This window comes from Carcharodon carcharias, chromosome 11, assembly GCF_017639515.1.
Source record: "Carcharodon carcharias isolate sCarCar2 chromosome 11, sCarCar2.pri, whole genome shotgun sequence".
Taxonomy (NCBI): domain Eukaryota; kingdom Metazoa; phylum Chordata; class Chondrichthyes; order Lamniformes; family Lamnidae; genus Carcharodon; species Carcharodon carcharias.
In genome coordinates, this window is record NC_054477.1 from 312,617 (window position 1) to 325,000 (window position 12,384).

At 51.2% G+C, this 12,384-nt stretch overlaps 1 protein-coding gene across 1 annotated transcript in view; it reads left to right on the top strand.

The window, feature by feature from the left end:
• Positions 1 to 12,384, top strand: part of LOC121284312 (protocadherin-16-like) — a 178,983-nt gene that overhangs the window by 59,690 nt on the left and 106,909 nt on the right. The gene's annotated exons all lie outside the window — the stretch shown is intronic.

Below are 12,384 nucleotides of genomic sequence, written 5' to 3' on the forward strand. Positions count from 1 at the left end.
GTGTTGTGTGGCATTACCACCGTGCTAAATGGGATAGATCTCAAACAGATCTAGCAACTCAAGACTGGCTATCCATGAGGCACTGTGGGCCATCAGCAGCAGCAGAATTGTACTCGAACACAATCTGTAACCTCATGGCCCAGCATATCTCCCTACTCTACCATTACCATCAAGCCAGGGGATCAACCCTGGTTCAATGAAGAGTGCAGGAGGACATGCCAGGAGCAGCACCAGGCACACCTAAAAATGAGGTGTCAACCTGGTGAAGCAATAACACAGGACTACTTGCGTGCCAAACAGCATAAGCTGCAGGTGATAGACAGGGCTAAGCAATCCCACAACCAATGGATCAGATCTAAGCTCTGCAGTCCTGCCACATCCAGTTGTGAATGGTGGTGGACAATTAAACAACTCACTGAAGGAGGAGGCTCCACAAATATCCCCATCCTCAGTGATGGAGGAGCCCAGCACATCAGTGCAAAAGATAAGGCTGAAGCTCCCACCTTCTCAAGGGCAATTAGGGATGGACAATGAATGCTGGCCCAGCCAGTGAAGCCCACATCCCGTGAATGAATGTAAAAAAGGAAATATGGGAAGCACTGGACAAGATAATCTTCAGACCCAGGTGAAATACGAGCATACAAATTAGGAGCAGGAGTAGGCCAGTCGGCCCCTCGAGTCTGCTCCCCCATCAAATAAGATCATGGCTGACCTGAATGTAACCTCAACCCCACATCCCTACCTATCCCTGATAATGTTTCAACACCTTGTTAGTCAAGAATCTCTCCACCTCTACCTTAAAAATATCCAAAGACTCTGCTTACACCTCCTCTTGAGGAAGAGAGTTCCAAAGGCTCACCATCCTCTGAGAGAAAAAATTTCTCCTCACCTCTGTCCTAAATGAGTGACCCCTTATTTATAAACAGTGACCCCCTAGTTCTAGATTCTCCCACAAGAGGAAACGTCCTCTCCACACCCCCCCTGTCAAGACCCCTCAGAATCTTAAAGATATCAGTTAAGTCACCTTTTTTTTCAGTCATTCATGGGATGTGGGCTTCGCTGGCTGGGCCAGCATTCATTGCCCATCCCTAGTTGCCCTTGAGAAGGTGGTGGTGAGCTGCCTTCTTGAGCTGCTGCAGTCCATGTGGTGTAGCTACACCCACAGTGCTGTTAGGGAGGGAGTTCCAGGATTTTGACCCAGCGACAGTGAAGGAACGGCCGATATATTTCCAAGTCAGGATGGTGAGTGACTTGGAGGGGAACTTCCAGGTGCTGATGTTCTCATTTATTTGCTGCCCTTGTCCTTCTAGATGGTAGTGGTCGTGGGTTTGGAAGGTGCTGTCTAAGGAGCCTTGGTGATTTCCTGCAGTGCATCTTGTAGATGGTACACACACTGCTGCTACTGTGCATCAGTGGTGGAGGGAGTGAATGTTTGTGGATGTGTTGCCAATCAAGTAGGCTGCTTTGTCCTGGATGGTGTCAAGCTTCTTGAGTGTTGTGGGAGCTGCACTCATCCAGGCAAGTGGAGAGTATTCCATCACACTCCTGAATTGTGCCTTGTAGCTGGTGGACAGGCTTTGGGGAGTCAGGATGTGAGTTACTCGCTGCATGATTCCTAGCCTCTGACCTGTTCTTGTAGCCACAGTATTTATATGGCTGGTTCAGTTCAGTTTCTGGTCATTGGTAACCCCCAGGATGTTGATAGTGGGGGATTCAGTGATGGTAATGCCATTGAATGTCAAGGGGCCATGGTTAGATTCTGTCTTGTTGGAGATGGTCATTGCCTGGCACTTGTGTGGTGTGAATGTTTCTTGCCACTTATCAGCCCAAGCCTGGATATTGTCCCGGTCTTGCTGCATTTGGACTGCTTCAGTATCTGAGGAGTTGTGAATGGTGCTGAACATTGTGCAATCATCAGTGAACATCCCCACTTCTGACATCATGATGGAAGGAAGGTCATTGATGAAGCAGCTGAAGATGGTTGGGCCGAGGACACTACCCTGAGGAACTCCTACAGTGATGTCCTAGAGCTGAGATGACTGACCTCCAACAACCACAACCATCTTCCTTTGTTCTAGGTATGACTCCAACCAGTGGAGAGTTTTCCCCCTGATTTCCATTTACTCCAGTTTTGACCATAAGATCATAAGACCATAAGACATAGGAGCAGAAGTTAGGCCATTTGGCCCATCAAGTCTGCTCCATCATTCAATCATGGCTGATAAGTTTCTCAACCCCATTCTCCTGCCTTCTCCCCGTAACCTTTGAACCCCTTACCAATCAAGAACCTATCTATCTCGGTCTTAAATGCACTCAATGACCTGGCCTCCACAGCCTTCTGTGGCAATGAATTCCATAGATTCACCAATCTCTGGCTAAAGAAGTTTCTCCTCATCTCTGTTCTAAAAGGTCTTCCCTTTACTCTGAGGCTGTGCCCTCGGGTCCTAGTCTCTCCTACTAATGGAAACATCTTCCCCACGTCCACTCTATCCAGGCCTTTCAGTATTCTGTAAGTTTCAATCAGATTCCCCCTCATCTTTCTAAACTCCATCGAGTATAGACCCAGAGTCCTCAAAAGTTCCTCATATGTTAAGCCTTTCATTCCTGGGATCATTCTCGTGAACCTCCTCTGGACCCTCTCCAGGACCAGCAGATCCTTCCTGAGATACGGGGCCCAAAATTGTTCACAATATTCTAAATGTGGTCTGACTAGAACCTTATAAAGCCTCAGCAGCACATCCCTGCTTTTATATTCTAGTCCTCTCGAAATAAATGCCAACATTGCATTTGCCTTCCTAACTACCAACTCAACCTACAAGTTAACCTTAAGAGAAATCTGGACTAGGACTCCCAAGTCCCTTTGCACTCCAGATTTCTGAATTCTCTCCCCATTTAGAAAATAGTCTATGCCTCTATTCTTCCTACCAAAGTGCATGACCTCACACTTCCCCACGTTGTATTCCATCTGCCACTTCTTTGCCCATTCTCCTAACCTGTCCAAATCCTTCTGCAGTCTCCCTGCCTCCTCAATACTACCTGTCCCTCCACCTCTCTTTGTATCATCTGCAAACTTAGCCAGGATGCCCTCAGTTCCTTCATCTAGATCATTAATGTATAAAGTGAAAAGTTTTGGTCCCAACACTGACACCTGCGGAACTCCGTTAGTCACCGGCCGCCATCCTGAGAAGGACTCCCTTGTCCCCACTCTCTGCCTCTTACCAGACAGCCAATCTTCTATCCATGCTGGTACCTTGCCTCTAACACCATGGGCTCTTATCTTACTGAGCAGCCTCTTGTGCGGCACTTGTCAAAGGCCTTCTGGAAGTCCAAGTAGATAACATCCATTGGCTCTCCTTTGTCTAAGCTACTCGTTACATCCTCAAAGAATTCTAACAGATTTGTCAGGCATGACCTCCCCTTGATAAAACCATGCTGACTTTGCCCGATTTTACCATGCACTTCCAAGTATTCTGAAATCTCATCCTTAATAATGGACTCTAAAATCTTACCAACGACCGAGGTCAGGCCAATCAGCATGTAATTTCCCGTCTTTTGCCTCACTCCCTTCTTAAACAGGGGGGTTACATTAGTGATTTTCCAGTCCTCTGGGATGCTCCCTGCCTCCAGTGATTCCTGAAAGATCACCACTAACACCTCCACTATCTCTTCAGCTATCTCCTTCAGAACTCTGGGGTGTAATCTATCTGGTCCAGGTGATTTATCCACCTTCAGACCTCTCAGTTTTCCTAGCACCTTCTCCTTGGTAATGGCCACCATACTCACCTCTGCCCCCGACTCTCTTGAACTTTGGGGATGTTACTCATGTCTTCCACTGTGAAGACTGACGCAAAGTACCTATTCAGTTCCTCTGCCATTTCTTTGTTCCCCACTACTACTTCTCCAGCGTCATTTTCCAGCGGCCCAATGTCCACTTTTGCCTCTCCCTTACCCCTTATATATCTAAAAAAACTCTTGCAATCTTCTTTTATATTACTGGCTAGTTTACCCTCATATTTAATCTTCTCCCTCCTTATTACTTTTTTAGTTGTCCTCTGTTGGTCTTTGTAGGCTTCCCAATCCCCTGGTTCCCCACTGCTCTTCGCCGCATTTTATGCTTTCTCTTTAGCTTTTATGCTGTCCCTCACTTCCCTTATCATCCATGGTTGCCTCGTCCTCCCTTTAGTATGCTTCTTCTTCCTAGGGATGAATTTTTGCTGTGTCTCCCAAATTACTCCCAGAAACTCCTGCCATTGCTGTTCCACTGTCTTTCCTGCTAGGCTCATCTCCCAATCAATTCTGGCCAGCTCCTCCCTCGTGCCTCTGTAGTTGCCTTTATTCAACTGTAATAACGTTACATCTGATTCCAGCTTTTTCCTCTCAAATTGCAGGGTAAATTCTATCATATTATGGTCACTTCCTCCTAAGGGTTCCTTCACCTTAAGCTCTCTTATCAAATCTGCCTCATTACACATCACTAAATCTAGAATTGCCTGTTCCCTAGTGGCTCCACCACAAGCTGCTCCAAAAAGCCATCTCGTAGACATTCCACGAATTCCTTTTCTTGGGATCCACTACCAACCTGATTTTCCCAGTCTCCCTGCATATTGATATCCCCCATGATCACTGTAATCTTGCCTTTCTTACACACCTTTTCTATCTCCTGGTGTATCTTGTGCTCCACATCCTGACTACTGTTCGGAGGCCTGTACATAACTCCCATTATGGTTTTTTTACCTTTGCGGTTCCTCTACTCTACCCACACGGATTCTACATCATCTGACCCTACGTCGTTTCTTGCTATCAATTTAAGTTAATTTCTTACTAACAAAGCAACCCCACCCCCTCTGCCAACCTGCTTATCTTTTCGATAGGATGTATATCCTTGGATATTTAGCTCCCAGGCCTGATCCCCTTGTAGCCATGTCTCTGTGATGCCCACCACATCATACCTGCCAATTTCAATCTGCGCCACAAGCTCATTTACCTTATTTCGTATACTGCATTCAGATACAACACCTTCAGTCCTGTATTTCCCATCCCCTTTCTCATTGTCATCCTTTTATCTGATGTGCTTGAAGTTAGATTCCTAGCCCTTTCCAAACACTCTGTCCTATTTTGTGTTCTAGAGACTTTAATAGCCTCTCCTGGGCTCTCCTTTCTTTTCAGTTTTTTCACAATTTTCCATGAAGTTGAATCCACCCCCCCACACGCTAACCTGCTGCTTTGTTTCCCATTAGTCATACTTCTTGGAGTTTTACCCTTCCCTCCGGCCCCCCCACCCCACTTTCTAGTTTAAAGTCCTGTTGACCACCCTATTTACCCTTTCCGCTAGAACATTGGTCCCAGATCGGTTCAGATGGAGACGGTCCCAATGGTACAGATCCCTCCTGTTCCAATACTGATGCCAGTGCCCCACGAAATGGAACCTCTCTTTCCCACACCACTCCTTTAGCCACGTGTTTACTTCCCTTATTCTCGCGTCCCTATGCCAATTTGCATGTGGCTCGGGTAGTAATCCGGAGATTATAACCCTTGAGGACCTGTTCTTTAATTTAGTTCCTAGTTCCTGATAATCCCCAAACAGGTCCTCTTTCCTAGTCTTACCTACGTTATTTGTCCCGACGTGGACCACAACAACTGGATCCTTTTGCAAGGGCTCCTTGATGCCACACTCGATCAAATGCTGCCTTGATGTCAAGGGCAGTCACTCTCACCTTCCCTTGGGAGTTCAGCTCTTTTGTCCATGTTTGAACCAAGGCTGTAATGAGGTCAGGAGCTGAGTGGCCTTGGCGGAACCCAAACTGGGCATCAGTGAGGAGGTTATTGCTAAGCAAGTGCCGCTTGATAGCACTGTTGATGACCCCTTCCATTACTTTACTGATGATGGAGAGTAGACTGATGGGGCAGTAATTAACCGGGTTGGATTTGTCCTGCTTTTTGTGTACAGGACATACCTGGACAAGTTTCCACATAGCCGGGTAGATGCCAGTGTTGTAGCTGTACTAGAACAGCTTGGCTAGGGGTGCAGTGAGTTCTGGAGCACAAGTCTTCAGTACTATTGCCAGAATATTGTCAGGGCCCATAGCCTTTGCAGTATCCAGTGTCTTCAGCCGTTTCTTGATATCATGCGGAGTGAATCAAATTGGCTGAAGACTGGCATCTGTGATGCTGGGGACCTCCAGAGGAGTCTGAGATGGATCATCCACTTGGAACTTCTGGCTGAATATTGTTGCAAATGCTTCAGCCTTATCTTTTGCACTGATGTACTGGGATCCTCCATCATTGAGGATGGGGCTATTTATGGAGCCTCCTCCTCCAGTGAGTTGTTTAATTATCCACCACCATTCTGTGACAGGACTGCAGAGCTTAGATCTGGTCCGGTGGTTGTGGGATCGCTTAGCTCTGTCTAATATTTGCTGCTTATGTTGTTTGGCACCACGTTGACACTTCATTTTTAGATATGCCTGGTGCTGCTCCTGGCATGTCCTCCTGCAATCTTCATTGAACCAGGGTTGATCCCCTGGCTTGATGGTAATGGTAAAGTGGGGGATATGCTGGGCCATGAGGTTACAGATTGTGTTCGAGTACAATTCTGCTGCTGCTGATGGCCCATAGTGCCTCATGGATGCCCAGTCTTGAGTTGCTAGATCTGTTCAAAATCTATCCTATTTAGCACGGTGGTAGTGCCACACAACACGATGGAGGGTATCCTCAATGTGAAGACAGGACTTCATCTCCACAATTACTGTGCAGTGGTCACTCCTACCGATACTGTCATGGACAGATGCACCTGTGACAGGCAGGTTGGTGAGGATGAGGTCAAGTATGTTTTTCCCTCTTGTTGGTTCCCTCACCACCTGCCGCAGACCCAGTCTAGCAGCTATGTCCTTTAGGACTCGTCCAGCTCAGTCAGTAGTGGTGCTACTGAGCCATTCTCGGTGATGGACATTGAAGCCCCCACCCAGAGTACATTCTGCGCTCTTGCCACCCTCAGTGCCTCCTCCAAATGATGTTCAACATGGAGGGACACTGATTCATCAGCTGAGGGAGGGCGGTATGTGGTAATCAGCAGGAGGTTTCCTTGCCCATGTTTGACCTGATGCCATGAGACTTCATGGGGTCTGGAGTCGATGTTGAGGATTCCCAGGGCAATTCCCTCCTGACTGTATACCACTGTGCTGTCACCTCTGCTGGGTCTGTCCTGTCAGTGGGACAGAACATACCCAGGGATAATGATGATGGTGTCTGGGACATTGTAAGATGATTCCGTGAGGATGACTATGTCAGCCTGTTGCTTGACTAGTCTGGGTTCAGAGAGTATAAAAACAGGCCATCTTACAGTGCTGACTTTGTCTGCACTGGACTGCTGCTTTGGGCTGCAGTAGAGTGCTTTAGTTGGAGTTTGGTGACTGAGGGAGTTCGGGGAGGAGGGAACAAGGTGATCCTTTGAGTACCGTGAGTACGGTTGGGTAAATATTTACTACTTTTATCACTTGTGGTTTTTAAGGTCTTATGTTATGCTTCATTGTTTGTAAGGGCTATATTCTGTAACAATGAGGAGCAGGAAAGAAGGCCCCTATAGTAATTAATATTATTTGATATTAAGTAACTTCCAAAGGGTTTAATTTAATTTAAAGGGGTAAGTCATGGCAGGAGAGCTCAAAGCTGTGTTGTGTTCCTCCTGCTCTATGTGGGAAGCTGGGAACACATCCAGTGCCCGAGGCTAGCACATGTGTAGGAAGTGTCTCCAGCTGCAGCTCCTGGAAGCTCAGGTTTCGGAGCTGGAGCGGCGGCTGGGGACACTGTGGAGCATCCGTGAGGTGGAGAGTATCGTGGATAGCACGTATAGAGAGGTAGTCACACCGCAGGCTAACAGTCCACAGGCAGGAAGGGAATGGGTGACCACCAGGCAGAGCAAGAGGACTAGGCAGGCAGTGCAGGAATCTCCTGTGACTATTCCCCTGCAAAACAGATATAGTGCTTTGGGTACTGCTGGGGGGAATGGCCTCTCAGGAGAAAGCAGCAACAGCCAAATTCGTTGTACCACGGTTGGCTCTGCTGCACAGGGAAGGAGTAAAAAATGTGGGAATGCAATAGTTATCCGGGATTCAATTGTAAGGGGAATAGATAGACTCCAGGATGGTATGTTGCCTCCCTGGTGCTAGGGTCAAGGGTGTCTCAGAGCAGCTACAGGACGTTCTGAAGGGGAAGGGTGAACAGCCAGTGGGCGTGGTACACATTGGTACAAACGACATAGATAAAAAAAGGGATGAGGTCCCTAAATGGGAGAATATGGGGATTTAGGAAGTAAGTTAAAAAGTACGACCTCAAAGGAGAAGTGCCAGAGGACTGGAGGATAGTGAATGTTGAACTGTTATTCAAGAAGAGTGGTAGGGATAAACCAGGAAACTATAGTCCCGTGAGTCTAACATCCGTGTTAGGGAAACTATTGGAAAAAATTCTAAAGGATAGAATTAATCTCCACTCGGAGAGACAGAGATTAATCATGGTTTTGTCAAGGGAAGATCATGTCTTAACAAATTTGGTTGAAATTTTCAAGGAGGTGACTAGTTGTGTAGATGAGGGTAGTGTAGTTGATGTGGTTTACATGGACTTCAGTAAGGCTTTTGACAAGGTACCGCACAGGAAACTGGTCAAGGTGGTAAGAGCCCATGGGATCCAGGAAAATTTGGCAAATTGGATCCAAAATTGGCTGAGTGGCAGGAGGCAAAGGGTGATGGTAGAAGGTTGTTTTTGTGATTGGAAGCCTGTGACAAGTGGTGTACCACACGGATCGGTGCTGGGACCCTTGCTGCTTGTAGTATGGATTTACAATTTCGATGTGAATATAGGAGGTATGATCAGTAAGTTCACAGATGACATGATGGTGTTATAAATAGTGAGGAGGAAAGCCGTAGGATGATATAGACGAACTGGTAAGATGGGCAGAGCAGTGGCAAATGGAATTTAATCCTGAGAAATGTGAGGTGATGCATTTTGGGAGGACTAACAAGGCAGGGAGTACACGATGAATGGTATCAGAGGATCAGAGGGACCTTGGTGTACATGTCCATAGATCCCTGAAGGCAGCAGCACAGGTAGATAAGGTGGTTAAGAAGGCAGATCGGATACTTACCTTTATTAGTCGATGCATTGAATACAAGAGCAGGAGGTTATGTTGGAGCTGTATAAAACATTAGTTAGACCACAGCTGGAGTACTGTGTGCAGTTCTGGTCACCACATTATAGGAAGGATGTGATTGCACTGGAGGGGGTGCAGAGGAGATTCACCAGGATGTTGCCTGGGCTGGAGCGTTTCAGAGACACTGGATAGGCTGGGGTTGTTTTCCTTAGAGCAGAGAAGGCTGAGTGGGGACCTGATAGAGGTAAACAAAATTATGAGGGCCACAGATAGGAAGAAACTTTTCCCTTAATAGAGGAGCCAATAACCAAGAGGCATAGATTTAGGGTAAGAGGCAGGAGGTTTAGAGTGGATTTGAGGAGGAATTTTTTCACCCAGATGGTGGTTGGAATCTGGAACTCACTGCCTGAGGGGGTGGTAGAGGCAGGAACTCTCACAACATTTAAGAAGTATGTAGATGAGCACTTGAAACACCTCAGCTCACAGGGCTACAGGCCGAGTGCTGGATTAGAATGGATAGGGGTTTGATGGCCGGCACAGACACGATGGGCCAAAGGGCCTGTTTCTGTGCTGTATAACTATGTGACTCCTCAGGATCTTAAAGGTTTCAATTATAAGTTTGAAATGTTTCCCAGTCTGTAAGGAAGCAGATTGAAAATGTGATTCAGTCAAAATCAAGGATGCCAGGCTTTATTGGCCAAGACCCAGTTCACAGTTAGTCCTTCTTACAAGCTCAGTTCCTGACAAGTGCAACTTTAAATGAATCAGATTTTCCCATTAAAAGCTGTAGTTATGTTCTGTCGGATCTTTCTCATCAAAAAAAAGTTAAAAACATTTTACTCTGTAAGTTGAAATACTTTACGTTGCTATAATTTTATATTTGTAAAAGAGATAACTTCTGAAAGAAAATAAATTTTAAATTATAAAAGAAATATGCTGACTCTATCGAATTAGCTCCCACTGGCTGACCCTCCGCCCGCGGCCTCTCCCATTGGCTGACCCTCCGCCCGCGGCCTCTCCCACTGGCTGAACCTCCGCCCGCGGCCCCTCCCACTCGCTGACCCTCCGCCCGCGGCCCCTCCCACTCGCTGACCCTCCGCCCGCGGCCTCTCCCACTCGCTGACCCTCCGCCCGCGGCCCCTCCCACTCGCTGAACCTCCGCCCACGGCCCCTCCCACTGGCTGACCCTCCGCCCGCGGCCTCTCCCACTGGCTGACCCTCCGCCCGCGGCCCCTCCCACTGGCTGAACCTCCGCCCGCGGCCCCTCCCACTCGCTGAACCTCCGCCCACGGCCCCTCCCACTGGCTGACCCTCCGCCCGCGGCCTCTCCCACTGGCTGACCCTCCGCCCGCGGCCCCTCCCACTGGCTGACCCTCCGCCCGCGGCCTCTCCCACTGGCTGACCCTCTGCCCACGGCCTCTCCCACTGGCTGACCCTCCGCCCACGGCCTCTCCCACTGGCTGAACCTCCGCCCGCGGCCCCTCCCACTCGCTGACCCTCCGCCCGCGGCCTCTCCCACTGGCTGAACCTCCGCCCGCGGCCCCTCCCACTCGTTGAACCTCCGCCCACGGCCCCTCCCACTGGCTGACCCTCCGCCCGCGGCCTCTCCCACTGGCTGACCCTCCGCCCGCGGCCCCTCCCACTCGCTGACCCTCCGCCCGCGGCCCCTCCCACTGGCTGACCCTCCGCCCGCGGCCTCTCCCACTGGCTGACCCTCTGCCCGCGGCCTCTCCCACTGGCTGACCCTCCGCCCGCGGCCTCTCCCACTGGCTGAACCTCCGCCCGCGGCCCCTCCCACTCGCTGACCCTCCGCCCGCGGCCTCTCCCACTGGCTGACCCTCCGCCCGCGGCCTCTCCCACTGGCTGAACCTCCGCCCGCGGCCCCTCCCGCTCGCTGAACCTCCGCCCGCGGCCCCTCCCGCTCGCTGACCCTCCGCCCGCGGCCCCTCCCACTCGCTGACCCTCCGCCCGCGGCCTCTCCCACTCGCTGACCCTCCACCCGCGGCCTCTCCCACTCGCTGACCCTCCGCCCGCGGCCTCTCCCACTGGCTGAACCTCCGCCCGCGGCCTCTCCCACTGGCTGACCCTCCGCCCGCCGCCCCTCCCACTCGCTGACCCTCCGCCCGCGGCCCCTCCCACTGGCTGACCCTCCGCCCGTGGCCTCTCCCACTCGCTGACCCTCCGCCCGCGGCCTCTCCCACTCGCTGACCCTCCGCCTGCGGCCACTCCCACTCGCTGACCCACTGCCCGCGGCCCCTCCCACTCGCTGACCCTCCGCCCGCGGCCTCTCCCACTCGCTGACACTCCGCCCGCGGCCCCTCCCACTCGCTGACCCTCCGCCCGTGGCCCCTCCCACTCGCTGACCCTCCGCCCGCGGCCACTCCCACTCGCTGACCCTCCGCCCGCGGCCCCTCCCACTGGCTGACCCTCCGCCCGCGGCCCCTCCCACTCGCTGACCCTCCGCCCTTGGCCTCTCCCACTCGCTGACCCTCCGCCCGCGGCCCCTCCCACTCGCTGACCCTCCGCCCACGGCCCCTCCCACTTGCTGAACCTCCGCCCGCGGCCCCTCCCACTCGCTGACCCTCCGCCCGTGGCCCCTCCCACTCGCTGACCCTCCGCCCGCGGCCCCACCCACTCGCTGACCCTCCGCCCGCGGCCCCTCCCACTCGCTGACCCTCCGCCCGTGGCCCCTCCCACTCGCTGACCCTCCGCCCGTGGCCCATCCCACTCGCTGACCCTCCGCCCGCGGCCCCTCCCACTCGCTGACCCTCCGCCCACGGCCTCTCCCACTCGCTGACCCTCCGCCCATGGCCTCTCCTGCTCGCTGACCCTCCGCCTGTGGCCACTCCCACTGGCTGACCCTCCGCCTGCGGCCCCTCCCACTCGCTGACCAGTTCCTTTCTTGCTGACCCTGTACCATGTCCTCAATTGATTTTTGATGGGGAGAGTTCCAGATTTCCACTTTGTTAGAAGAACCGCTTCCTGACATCACCCTGAATAACATGGCTCACTTTTTAAGGTTAAGCCCCTTTGTTACAATTGGTTCTGTAAAATTAGAGAGGTGCCCAGCACAGAAACAGGCCACTGGGCCCAAACAGCCTATTCCAGTGTTTCTGCTTCACTCGACCCTCCTCCCATCCTTTCGCATTTAAATCTCCCATTGTAACCACTGATTCTTTTCTCCCTCAAATGTTTAAAACCATATTTAACACTATCTCTTCAGCCTCTCCCTGTGGCCATGA